This window comes from Bactrocera tryoni, chromosome 2 (assembly GCF_016617805.1).
Source record: "Bactrocera tryoni isolate S06 chromosome 2, CSIRO_BtryS06_freeze2, whole genome shotgun sequence".
NCBI classification, from domain to species: Eukaryota; Metazoa; Arthropoda; class Insecta; order Diptera; family Tephritidae; genus Bactrocera; species Bactrocera tryoni.
Genome location: NC_052500.1, coordinates 52,255,962 through 52,269,067, shown reverse-complemented (window position 1 = coordinate 52,269,067; position 13,106 = coordinate 52,255,962). Strand labels below are relative to the sequence as shown.

General features: G+C 37.5%; 1 protein-coding gene across 2 annotated transcripts in view; it reads left to right on the top strand.

Annotated features, from left to right (window-relative positions):
• The window catches only part of LOC120769367 (neural cell adhesion molecule 1-B), a 138,987-nt gene that overhangs the window by 64,059 nt on the left and 61,822 nt on the right, over positions 1–13,106 (top strand). The window lies entirely within an intron of this gene.

Genomic DNA, 13,106 nt, shown 5'->3' with positions numbered 1-13,106 from the left:
TATGACTTGACTTGTAGAGAAGCAGTCTTTTTTACATACTTTTTAGGGAATTCAAAGGACAATATGCTGTTATGGACTACAGATATTCACAATGAAAATCTGCAGTATAATAAAAAGTCTCGCTAAATTTAAAATTCTATTATGAAGAAGAATGAATCTAATCATAGCTTCAGTGAGATAAATTTTGACTTTTTTCCAAGAAAAAAAAAGTATGATCCAAAATCTGAGATTCAATTTCATCAAAGCATTAGCAGTATATACATAATTCTTATTTATTGAGTCAAGACTAATACATATATGTGTTTATAATGATATTTTTAGGTTTAAGGTTCTATTTGAAATAATAGGAAATAGTCATGGTTTTGGCCATACTATGTCAAAAATGGTGTGTCGTGAACCGAGCAGACTTAATTTTGTATATTCTTATTCCGACGTTGTTTAATATACATATGTATCTAATAGTCCATCTATCTCCAACATAAACCTTTTAAGCAGATATTAGTAAAGACTTGAACTTGGAGAATGTACCTCACATTTATTTAAAAAATATGGTGATATAATTGAGTAAACAGCCATCGATGAAGGTCAACATATCATGGATCCACATTTACAAACAGGATTAGCCGTACTTATTATACATATCATATTTTTAATGGGTCTTTGAAGTAAAGCTATAACCTTTTAAGCTTTTTTTTATTAATTCTGAAAAATAGTAAGACTTTAATTTAAATTTCGCGCGATAACACATTCGGCGAAATATTTATTTTCCTAGGTTAGTATGACTGGGACTGATATCTGATATCCAAATGTCACATAAAAATTATTATTGACGTTTAGTATACGCTTGTATTTCTGAAGTTCATAAAGTGCATTCGGCGATTTTTACGATGAGTGAAATTATTGAACAAAGAAGTTCCATTCAATTTTGTATACGGAATCGAATTTCTGATACCGAAACCTTCAGAATGTTGGCAAGGCCTGCATTGATAATTGTTTGTCGACAGCAAGTGTTTTTGAATGGTACAAAGAGGGTCGGGATCATCAACTGATGTTCAATAAAATAAATAAACTGGTGGTCAAAACAGAAATCTTACTGGCATCTTTGGAATATCGGAGGGATCAGTGAAAAGCATTTTGAAAAATAGTTTAGACCTAAGAGAAGTGAAACCGTGATTGGTTCCAAAATCACTAAATTTTTTCAAAAAACATCTTCGCGTTAACATCTGTGAAGCAATGCTTTCCCTATACCAAGATATCATGAAAATTATTTTTACTGACGATGAGTTTTGGATCTATTCTTACGTCCCGGAAACAGACGACCAAAAGGCTGACGCAACCACTATTCAGGGAAACTGTTTTGGGTCAATTGAAAACGTTAAGTCTAAAACGCTACGTGCACTGAAAGCTATTCCGAAAGTCCTATTTAGAAAATTGTTGTAATTATAGAAAATAATTATCTGTTATAAGTGACTTTTATTTGAACTTGCTCCAATATACGCGTTGTCTATTATAGCCTGACATCTTTAATGGCAACTTGGAACTAACTTTTCCACACGTTCCATTACAGGCACACTCAGGTATGTTGTAGTCGCTGAATAAAAACTTTTGGCTCGAAGCTTAAAATATCTGGAGCTCAAAGTTATAGAAGCAGTTGTGATAGTGCCATCAAACCTAGGTTAATACGTCTGATGTAAAAAAAAATCAAAAAATTAAAATAATCCCTTAACAAGTTCCTAAGTAATTCAGAGTAGAACCCGCGATACCTCAAATAACAACTGGACGGGAACCACAGATGGCGGAATATATTCGATAGTGCATTTGACAAAGCTTTAAGCTTCAATCTCTAAAACTTGAAAGCTTCCGGTATTACTGTTTAACCCTCTGGTTTTGCGCTAACGAAAGCTTGGGCACACATCGCTGAAACTGAAAAAAAAGCTTTACAGAGCAATTTGTGCTCTCTTCTTCTCTCTTATTTTCGATAAGCCTTCATTGATTACTAGTGCTGCGCCATGTACTTAACCAAATATCTACGCATTTTCTAATATCTGCACAGGTTTCATCAAATCATAGTACTATCACAAAATTTCCATATATTCGCCGTGTATGAGTCGTCGCTTACGTACCTATGTATGTCGTGGTAATAACCATTTTGGCATGGCTCACTCAAAACTCTTACGGCTCTCTGACTACAGTGCCGCTTCACTGCCTGCTTAAGCGCCATAAACTATGCTACACGTAACAGCTGGCTTGATGGCTGGCGACTGCCTTGAGGCGCTGCAACGGCCAAAGAATGCAAATGCATGTACGATGGCGAACATTTAGCTAGCCGAAAAACGAATGGCTTAAGGCGTCGCTGAGGCTGTCCAACAGCGGCAGCAAGCAACAATATGGGCGGGGTGTGGGCGCGATTGGTGTGCCGTGCTGTCAAGGCGGGCGAGAAAGCGGCCCGGAAAGCAGGCGAGCGTGCGTGCATACAACTGGCGAAACGATTAGACATATTTTCATACATACATACATATATGCATATACATGTGTAAATGTGTATGTATGGGCTTCAAGTCGCCCAAGTGAATGGCGAAAATGTGTAACTGTATGTAGAAGAAAGTTTGTGCAAAATTTGCAGACTTTCGCCTGCAACGCTGCTGGCTTTCAAGTGTAATGTGTATTAGGGTGCGCCAAAAGAAAAGCGTTTAATTTTTATTTCGCTAGTTACGGCGAAAATATCGTCTGCAAAAAAAATATCAACTGCGCTTACTTTCCATAAAAAAAATTTAAATTATATCTATATCCTTCATCTTACGGTACACAAATCACACTCCAATGAAGTTATCGAACGCAAACTTTATTTGAATAAAGATGTGACTTCTAGTGAGTTAAAATCATATGAAATCGGACTGTAACTTATAAAGTCACCAGATTCTAAATATTATATATGGACCTAAGTGCCATTTTACCAAAAATAGCGGTTAAACTCTGCGATAAGCAATGAGATTGGAAGACGCCTTCTGTGAAAAGATATTAACACACATCCTCACAACATCAAATTAACGCAAGAACTGAAACCGCTTGACCATCAGAATCGTCGCATGCTCGTGAATTGGGCTGAGCAACAACTCGAAGTTTTCATCGAAAAATCATCTTCAGCGATGATGCACATTTCTGGCTGAATGGCTTCGTCAATAAGCAAAATATGCGTTGTTGGTCAGGCAGCTGTGGATTTCTGCCTCAGTCACCATTGCATCACGAAAAATTATGGTTTGTTGCAGTTTATGAACCCGCGGCGTCATTGAGCCGTACTTCTTCCGTGATGATCCAGACCGGTACGTTACTGTGAATGGGAATCACTACTGTTGAATGATAACCGAATATTTTTGCCCGGATTTGGATGATATGGACTTCGACAATACATGTTCCAACAGCGAATATCACAATCCATTTATTGGAAATCAAGTTTGCTCAACGTTTTATCTCACAAAACGGCCTGGTCAGTTGACCGCCTTGGTCATACGCTTTGACGCCGTTAGACTATTTCCTGTAGGGCTATGTCAAGTCTATGGTCTATACCAACAAACCAGTGACGATTGATGCACTTCATACGAATATCAAACGTGAAATTGCAGCATTATGGGCAGATTGATGCTTGAAAGCCGTCGAAAATTGGGTTCAGCGTCTGGACTTCTGAAAGCCTGCTCGTGGTGGTCATGCAAAAGAAGAGTTATATTAATTTTCATCCATTTTGGCTATTCCTGACTTTTGTCAGTTTTGTTTGTTAAAAACTAAGTAGACTTTTTTTCTAAAAAATAATGTAGTTTAAAGTCGAATATGAGCAGGTCTAGTCCGTGGCTTAAATCCTTATCCTTTATCGAATAAAAAGTTTGGTTTTGAGGCTTTGTTTCGTGAAATAAAACAAATTGTAATGATCTCTTACGATTTAAAGCCGTATTTTGATCTCGATTAACTTTTGAACGAGTCGACATAGTAAAGAATCATATTCGACTTTTTTTGTAGATTACTTAATATCATACAAGCAAAAATTCTCTAGAAGAAAAATGAAATATGTTTTTTGGCCCACCCTAGTAGGTACACAGCTACATATGTACATATATAAATATGTGGCTATGTGTTTGCGTCTAAGCGGGCGTGACGCTTACAGCGTCTACTTGATATTACAGTTGCTCTTGTTGTTTTTAGCTGTTGCTACGTTCGTAGCAATGGACGCATTTGCGCTGTTTGTTTGTTATTATTGTCGCTACTATTGTTCCTGCTATTGTGGCTGTGGCTGTTGTTGCTACTGCTGTTGAATTTTGCGCTGAGTGTGTAACAACTTAATTGCATGTAAATCCTAAGTTGTTAACCCAATTCGCTACTTCCACCCGATCTCTATGTAAACTATGCACTTAAGCGCGCACACACACACACACACAAAACATATGTGCGCTGCAACAATAACAATACTAACTAAACAAAAACAATTCACAAATGCATGCAAACAACAAAACTAATGGCATGCATGCAATAGAAGCAAGTAAAAATGAAACCGCAACAACAACTACTACAAGCAAGTTACATTAACTTAATAATAGTTCTTAGAAGGCAAAGTCTTTCGCCGACTGCCGTTCTTAAGTTTACACCACCACATGTACTTGTGACTGTGTGTGTGTGTGTGCATGCCATTATTGGTGTGTGTGCGATTGAGCATTTCGATTCTTTTCATGTCAGCGTATTTATGCCAAGGCATTTTCTCATGACCACTTTGACAGCTGAGTGGAGAAAAGCGTTAACGGGAAAAAAACACAAAACGATTTTTCTCTGATCGAATTAGTGGAAGGCAAAAACATTTTTCTAAGAAACAGATAATGCAATAAAGCGGTGGTAAATATTTTCTTAAGGCAAAGCGTTGCTTTTGCTGTCAAGTGCTAAGTGTCATGCCATTTCATTGCATTAATATGTAAGTAGTACTTATGATATTGTGGATTAATCTACTTTCAGTTGCTTTTATTTTACGAATCTGATTGAATTTGTTCAAATTTGTGGGCTATAAAAAATGTAACACTAAAATTAACGTAGTTGAATCTGTCAATTAACGGTAGCTTAAAAGGAATATGATACCGTTATTATGAAGAAAGTTTTCTGACCTTGATGGTTTGATTATTCATTTCAAATATGGTGATTCTTCTAGTAAATTACGGACATTAAGTGCTTCGCACTAAAAGCTTCTCAGGAAAGGTTAATAGCTGATTGTGGAAAGCTTGAAAGTCGTAAAAAAATGGTCATAAACCCATACCTTTAAAATAACAAAAGTTTATTTTATTCATATTTAAAAATTTTTAGACAGGCTTTCGATTGATGGACTGAGTATTGTTTGAACACGCGTCAAAAATGTACACCAGAAAAGAGAAAGTACGCCAACTTTAAATAACATGGAATTTCGTAGGGTAATGAAACAACATTTTTTGTCAAAAAAAAAAAAGTGCTTTGCTGGATAAAACATAATCATTATTAAAGAAAGAGCGTTTCGATTTTTGACACTCATAATAATTTGAGAATGCGGACCAGTCGAGAGCACACAAAACGACTGACTTTGACATTTTATTCTGGCAATAAGGAAAAAAAAAATCTAGTCACTCTCTTTCGGGGTTTGTTTAATCCGTCATTGAATGCATAAAATGAAGTTCTAGACTGTCTTTTTGATACAAAGTGTCGACTACTAGGTCAATCTTCTAGTTCGGATGAAGGTAATTCTAGGAACTGTTGCTTTCAGACACTAACTAAATTTAAATTTTTATTAATTACTTACTTAATAAGATAATGCTCCTAAAAAGATGCAATTAAAATTTCAAATAGATAAGTAGATAGACTCCGGGAACCATCGTCGCTAGATTCAAAACAATCAGTTTAAAAAAAAAACCCGATCTCGTGTGACAACACCTTGACACTACAGCGAGCTTAGCAGACCACATGGCTTTCGTAGAGTGCAAAACACCGCCAAAGCGCTTAGCGTCAAAAAGGCCATGGTGATTCGTAATCTCAAATAATCGCTCTTTGAGAGAACTATTCCGGTAGTGTTTAACTTGTTTGACACCCTTAACCATACAAGGTTGTAAGAGGCATCCCACCTGAGTTGAAGAGATGTACCATAAATTATCTGAGCGATCTCGAAATTCCCTCAATCATCAGAGGGAATTTCTATCACCTCATAAGATAAGATAAGATAAATAGACGAGGATTGCGTTCACAAAGACACACCCAGCCCCAGCATATTGATAAAGTCCAATATACTACTAGGTCCTTGAGAGGCGATGTGATCCTTGTTTAGGGATCTGAATGCCAGAGCCTTTATACTGGGTCTGCAGACTGCTATGCTCCATTATGATTGTAGAATATTGACATCAAGTAATGGAATTGGTGAGCTATATTCAGAAGGAAAATGCTGCCTCGGTTAGGCTAGCTTCTTCTTTGCAAGGAGTTTAACCTTCTCCCGAAAAAATCTACAGTGACCATATTCAAGAACTGGACGAAAGAGCATACTGTTTTTTAATAGCTCAGTCAATGACATTAAAAGTACTTTACAACAATAATACTTTATATTTTATAATCAACAGCGTGTTATACAAGTATTATACTCCGAATATGAACGTGGTTATTGTCAAAAATCCTCAAGTCGCTAGTTGGTTTCACTTGAGGAAAAGACAAAGAAATGTTGTTTTCAAGTTACAAGGACAACCTTCAGTCTTGTCGGAACACTGCAGTTCATACCATAACAGCAGACCTCTTGATGTTTCCCTCTATACACCTGCTGAATAAAGCCTGCATGTTTCCAGTTAAGGGAACGCTTTCCTTCTCCAAGCAGTTTCTGCTAACATGCTTTCGTATCAATTTCCCTTCTAGTCATTTGTTTGGAGGGGAACCGCCAATAAGAATAAATCCTTCCTTGATTGCATATACGATATTCTACACCTTTACACCATTAACACCTTCACCGACTCTCGCCCTTGCAGTCAAACCACCACCCTTTCCAGAAGAAGAGCTCGAGTTGCCTCATGAATCTAGAGTGGTTCTTGCCTAACTGTGTTTTGGAAATTATAGCAAGTTTCGCTCCTACCTATCCAGATTTAATTTCGACCTACCAAATATATGGCTTGGGTGCAATGAGTCCCCGCATGACACTAATTACCTCGTAACATGCTAAATATATTAAATCCATCTAACACACCCCCTTCAAAACACCTCCCTTTATGGTTTGACTCCGTTTGTACCAGAAATGCCTTGTGAGATAAAAATTGAGACACATGTTCACTAGTAAGTACTCTGATGAGTCGGTTCTATTTAAAAATACTTATAACTCTGCAACTAACAGAGAATTTTACATAGGTTTGGAAGACCGCCGTTAAAAAGTCCGTCAGTGTCCTTATGAAATTTCGATATATATGCCGCTGGTGCGTTAAAATCTGCTATTTCTATCGCTTGTCCAGTGTGAATTTCATGACATTTCATTTATTGGAAGTGAAGTTATTGCGTTCTAAGTGTCAGTATGTTTGCGTTATCGCTGCGGAAATGAGCTTCAAACAGAGAGCCAACATTAAGTTTTGGTAAAACTTTTACCTAAACGTTTCAATTGATGACACAAGTTTATGGCGATGATTGCCTATCCCGTAGCAAAGTGCACAAGGGATCTCAACGTTTTCAAAGTGGTCGTGAGGACATAAATCATGATCAACATGTGGGCCAATCAAAATCCGTGATTACTGGAAATTCCATCGAAACCGTACGTGAATTCTTGAAGATGAAAGTTGGCGTTTGCTGCACGCTAATGCGCCGTCTCATCGATCGACGCTTGTGACCGATTATTTGATTGAAAATCACATTTTAACCATTAACCACTCTCCATATTCACCTGATATGTCACCGTGTGACTTCTTCCTTTTAGGAAAAATGTATTTGCCCATGAAAGGAAAGCGTTATGCAGACGTAGAGGCCATTCAAAAGGCTTGCGCCGGCATACTGGCGGCCATGCCGGCCATCGAGCTTAAACACTCGTTCGACATGCTTTTAGACCGTGCAAAAAGCTGTATTGAAGCAGAAGGATACTGTTGTGAATAAAATAAATAGATTTTGCCAAAAAAACCATTTGTTCTGCTTTTTTAAAGTCTTATTTACTGTGGAACGCTCCTTGTGTAATGAATATTTAGAGCTTAAAATCAAATCGCTAAGAAAACTAACTACTTACTATAGTTTATTAGTTGATGCTCTCTACGTTCGGTTAAATTAATTTTGAAATAAATGACGATTCATTCGGTGTATGTTTCCGACAATATACATAAGTCAAGTTCTTTGTTCATTGTTATATGTAAGTTAATTGTAAATTAAAAATGTTGCCATTAAAGCTTCTTAATAGTCAGAAGATAAATCAATCATCTTTCCGTGGAAGTGGATACCCAAAGGGAGCGTTATAACATGATTATAACCGACGTTTTTCATGAAATTCGATGAGATCGACGCGAACGATCTCTATGTTCAACCAGCCTGCAGACACACTGCGTGCAAGGTTTGGTAACTCGTGAATTTGGAGAAATTGCCCAGTTAAACGACCGCCAAGATCATACGATTTAACGTCACTAGAATATATTCTCTCAGGGTATCTTAAATTAAAGGTATATGCCAATCAACAACCAACTCTCGCACTATAGTCCAAACGCTGCATCGGGTCGTAGACGGTTGGATATACGCAAATGAAAGCCATGGTGACCATTCATTTAAAGTCCTGTTTACTTTGAAACGCATATTATATTAACATACATGTGTGTCGTATGTACCTACATATAAAATATGAAAAATAAAAATTAACTATTATAATAGGTCGCTGGCAGCTGTCATCAATATAGCAATTTGTGTTGCTGGAAAATCGTATAAAAGCGCAGTCGCATTTTTTTTACGGATATTTGGAACTGCTTTGCCAAAAAAATATTTAAATTGGCGACGTAAACATTTGTCTATTTTAAGTTCAAATTGCCGCCACCATGTGGTGATAAGCATCAGACAATTTTTTTGAAGCTGTGTGCATACGACAGCCAATGGCAAAGACTAGTAGTGCCGCCTGGCTATCTGTGTAAATGGTTGCTATCTGTATCACCCCATTGTTGCTCACTAGAACTCCACAAACTTTCTCTATGCCTAGTACATCGGCTTGGTAGATGCTAGTTCAGTTTGGTAGATGGAAAGTTAAAGTTATATCAATATTCACGAAGAATACCCCTGTTCCTATATGGCAGTTCATTTTGGATACGTCGGTGTAGATTGAGATATTATTCTTCTCCCTTACTAGACATCTTCTCGATCCACGTCTAGAGGGCATTCTCACCTCGAAGCCATTATTGAAGTTTAACCTTGTGAGTATATAATCTGATTTATTTAGATTAGTTTCGTGCTGGTTCGCAATTTTGCTATGTCTATAACTCTTCGCATTCCAACTACCAATATTTTTAATTCTTATAACAGAAAGGGCTGCCACTTTCATTTAATTTTCGGATGTTGTATTGTTTATTTAATTCCGGTCACCAGCCCAATGCCCCAAAAGTGGAGATTAATCTAATGACGCCCATATACATCCACATGACTACATTGGTTTTAAACCTCAAATGTTGCTGAGTAGATCTAATACGCTATTAAAGCTTTCATAATACGTTTCTCAATATTCAAATTCCATATCTGATGTTATCTATCACGACCCCGAAATATTTTGCCGTGGTAGCCCGTCAATTGTAGTACCACAGATTGAGGAAGTTGAAATTGAGGTAGGTTGGTTTTAGTTTAGAATCGGTCCTCTCTTACTAGGGTAAACAAGTAGTCAGTTATTCGCGACCCATAGGAGAAACTTCCGTAAGGCTCTTTCCATATTTTAACTGATTGTGGAAGGAAACAGTCTTGACGCAATTAACACTGCTTACTTACTTACTGCTTTCACTCCTCCTCCGCATTGGGTTGACGTAGTATATGGTTCAGTGCAACGACTAATAGAAGCACGAAAAGGATACCTGCTTAAAGAGTTACATTGCTTACATAACTTGTTCATGTCACTAACTTTGTGATATCCTTAATGTGTACGTATGCATGTTGTGCAGTTGACAAGTTATCCGCTATGATTGATATGATGTGAACATCCATTAGCCTCTATAGAACCTTCAGTGTGAAGGAGGTGAGGTTTATGGGTCTAAAGTCTTTAGCAGAATATGCTCTTCTACCCGGTTTTGATAGAAACACTATCTGACTTTTTTCAGCTTCTTGGGATATATGAAAGCCAGACACAGGCCTTAGAACCATAGGTTCATTCAGCTTCTGCAGTATAATGGGAGTAATTCCATCTGGAATTTCCGCTTTAAATAGTAAGAAGCTGTGAACTGTGTATTTTATTTTCTGTTCTGTATTTCCTGTTGACTTAGTGACCGGATTGGTCTGCTCTAGTTGCTGCTTATTCTGGTTAAACACCCATGTCGAGGATTTCTGACTACCAAGGAAGTGCGTGTTCAATAGAACCTCAAGTTACTCCTCTGCAGAGGAGGGCCAATCACTTCCCTCTATATTTAAATAGGCCAATTGGTATGTTCTTTGGACAGAATTTTGCTCAGTCTGATAGATTTTTTTGCAACCTTCTATTAATAAGCAGAAATACTGTAAAGGGTGGCAAACATTTTTTCAATCTTTTGCATCTCTGTATCCAGCTCTTGAACATTCCAAATGATAATGATATTTGCGCATATTTCTATCTTCATAAATTTATCCCAAATTGTTCTTCTAGGATTTCGATATTGGAGAGGAGTACTGGATCACGCGAATGCTGAGGATACTCTCAATACTATCTGTCTCCGCTAATAGTGTGAGATCCTCCCACCCTGAACTTGGGAATACTTAGTTAGCTATTTAGTATGTATTGTAAGAGTGACTTTTGACCTTTCTTCCTTCAAAAAAAAAGAGATACACTTGGAAGATTTTCTCTTTGTCATAATTACTGCTGTTCAGCCCACTAACGATGTCGTCTGTGACCCAGGGTTCCCGTATAGTGCTGATGTCGTTGCCAACCCCCTTCGTGAGGGATATAAGACTACCCGTAGCATTTTTCGCCTCCAAATATCTTCATCCTGGCCTTGCGTATACCGAAGCTAATTTCGTTGTCAGCTTTCGATAGAGTCTGATTAACTTTTCGCAAATGGTTACTAGAGTAGGTCAGCTTGCTTTATTTAGCTTTTCCTTCTGCCAGGAGGTTTTCGCTTGGCTTTTGTAGAGGAGGAAACCAAGTGCGAGCACGAAGTCTCTTCGGTCCAAGACATTCCATAGCGGGTATAAACTTCAGTTTAAGAAAAAAAACGTCGCTAATTTTGCAACGCACCCTGTTCTGAAGTCCAGGTACGCATATCTGATGATCCTGTAGATCCTAAAAGTTTCCGAGGAGTTAAACTCCAGGAGAAACCCGCCGGATTATCGAGTACGTAGCTTAAAACTAGACTCGATAACCTGATGTCGATCTCCACACAACTATCCTGAATAGTGTTCGGCTAGGAGGAGGATTCGTCTATGATGGACATCTGGAGGCTGCCCCTGACTCCATCGCTGAATTTTCATGCTGTTGTATTAAGCTCGTCTATACTTTGCTTTAGCTTTTTTTGCAGAGTATTTAACTATTCGTTGTGGGAGTAGTTCTCTTCTTGGAACCTCTTGATTGAATGACTTTTTTAGGAGTTTCCGATGACTTCCTTTTCAGGAAACTTTCGTATTCCTCTACTATTTATTTTAGGTGCTTTATCTCTTTGACATCAATCGAGGTGCCAGCAGCCTGATCTTTGGTTATCATTCCGAATACGAAGACTGCCCTTTGATAGCTTTTCCTTAGCTGATTTTGAGACTTTTTACTCGTTTTGCGCTGTAGTTCACCTTTGTCAGTCAGTGTACTCTAGTTGGTACCCATGGTTGCCTTGTAGGTGGATGATTATGTAAGATTTGGGTATTTTGGTTAATACTCTCTGTGTTTCCTGCTGTCACTACTCGTGTACTTTGGCGGTTACAACCCTTTGTACTTTTGTCGAGAAGGTTGTACTCATCGGATTCTGTTATAGGGACGTCTCCGACATTTCCTTCTGAGTGTTCCACGACTTCATGTGTTAATGTCAATTTCAATATATCGGCATAGGTTCTTTTTAGATATCGGCAATGTTAGTCCGTGTCGTTCTGAGACTCTAATTCGGATAATATACTGAACTGAATTATAGTTTGGTATGTCATCTCATGTAAAACGATTACAATTTTTTAAGGCTTAAGTGTGCTTGCTCTACATTGTTTTCTATCTGTTTCTTTTGTAATTTAACATAATAACAAAATAATTTAAGAAACGACACAAAAGCACGTTATATGTATGTATTAGATATTCTCTCATAGAGAGTGGTGTTAAACTTTTGAGGTTATAATTCGAAGTAGATAAATTTAGTATTCCGAACATTTGGGCTTATTTCCAGACGTCTTTGTGAGCGGTGAAGAAGAAAAGGTTACTAATTTTTTTCACTAAAAATAACGCTCCAGTTTTAATATCGCGTTCCACAAAGAATATTAAAAATTCAATGATAAAATATTTTGATTGTAGTTTTCTGGCTTCACTGTGGACAAATAGCATTTTGGTTAGGTATTCAGCGTACGGATATTGTTAAATTCAATCAAGCCGTTGGCCGCAAATTCTGGGTTTTCATCTCGCTGAATTTATTTCCGTTTGTGAATTCAAACTTTACCAAAAAGAGAATAAATAATGCAGACAGCGAAAACTTGAACTTGACTGATGTGCTCTTATTTATATATGTACATATATATACAAATACAATATACATACACACATATATACACAAGTTCATTTAAATTTTATACCCCACAAAAGTGCGAAAATCTGTCGGAAATTTCATTTCATGCTGTGTCGCTGGCTTTGAACGCTAACGTACATATATATTTACATATACGTATGAGTATGTGTATATACGCCAGCAGCTAGTGTGCGGCCGAAATGCTCTTTCGCCACTATGCTTCTGTCTGGCCCCTTTTCGACCATAAACCCCGAATATATTTTTTCACATTTT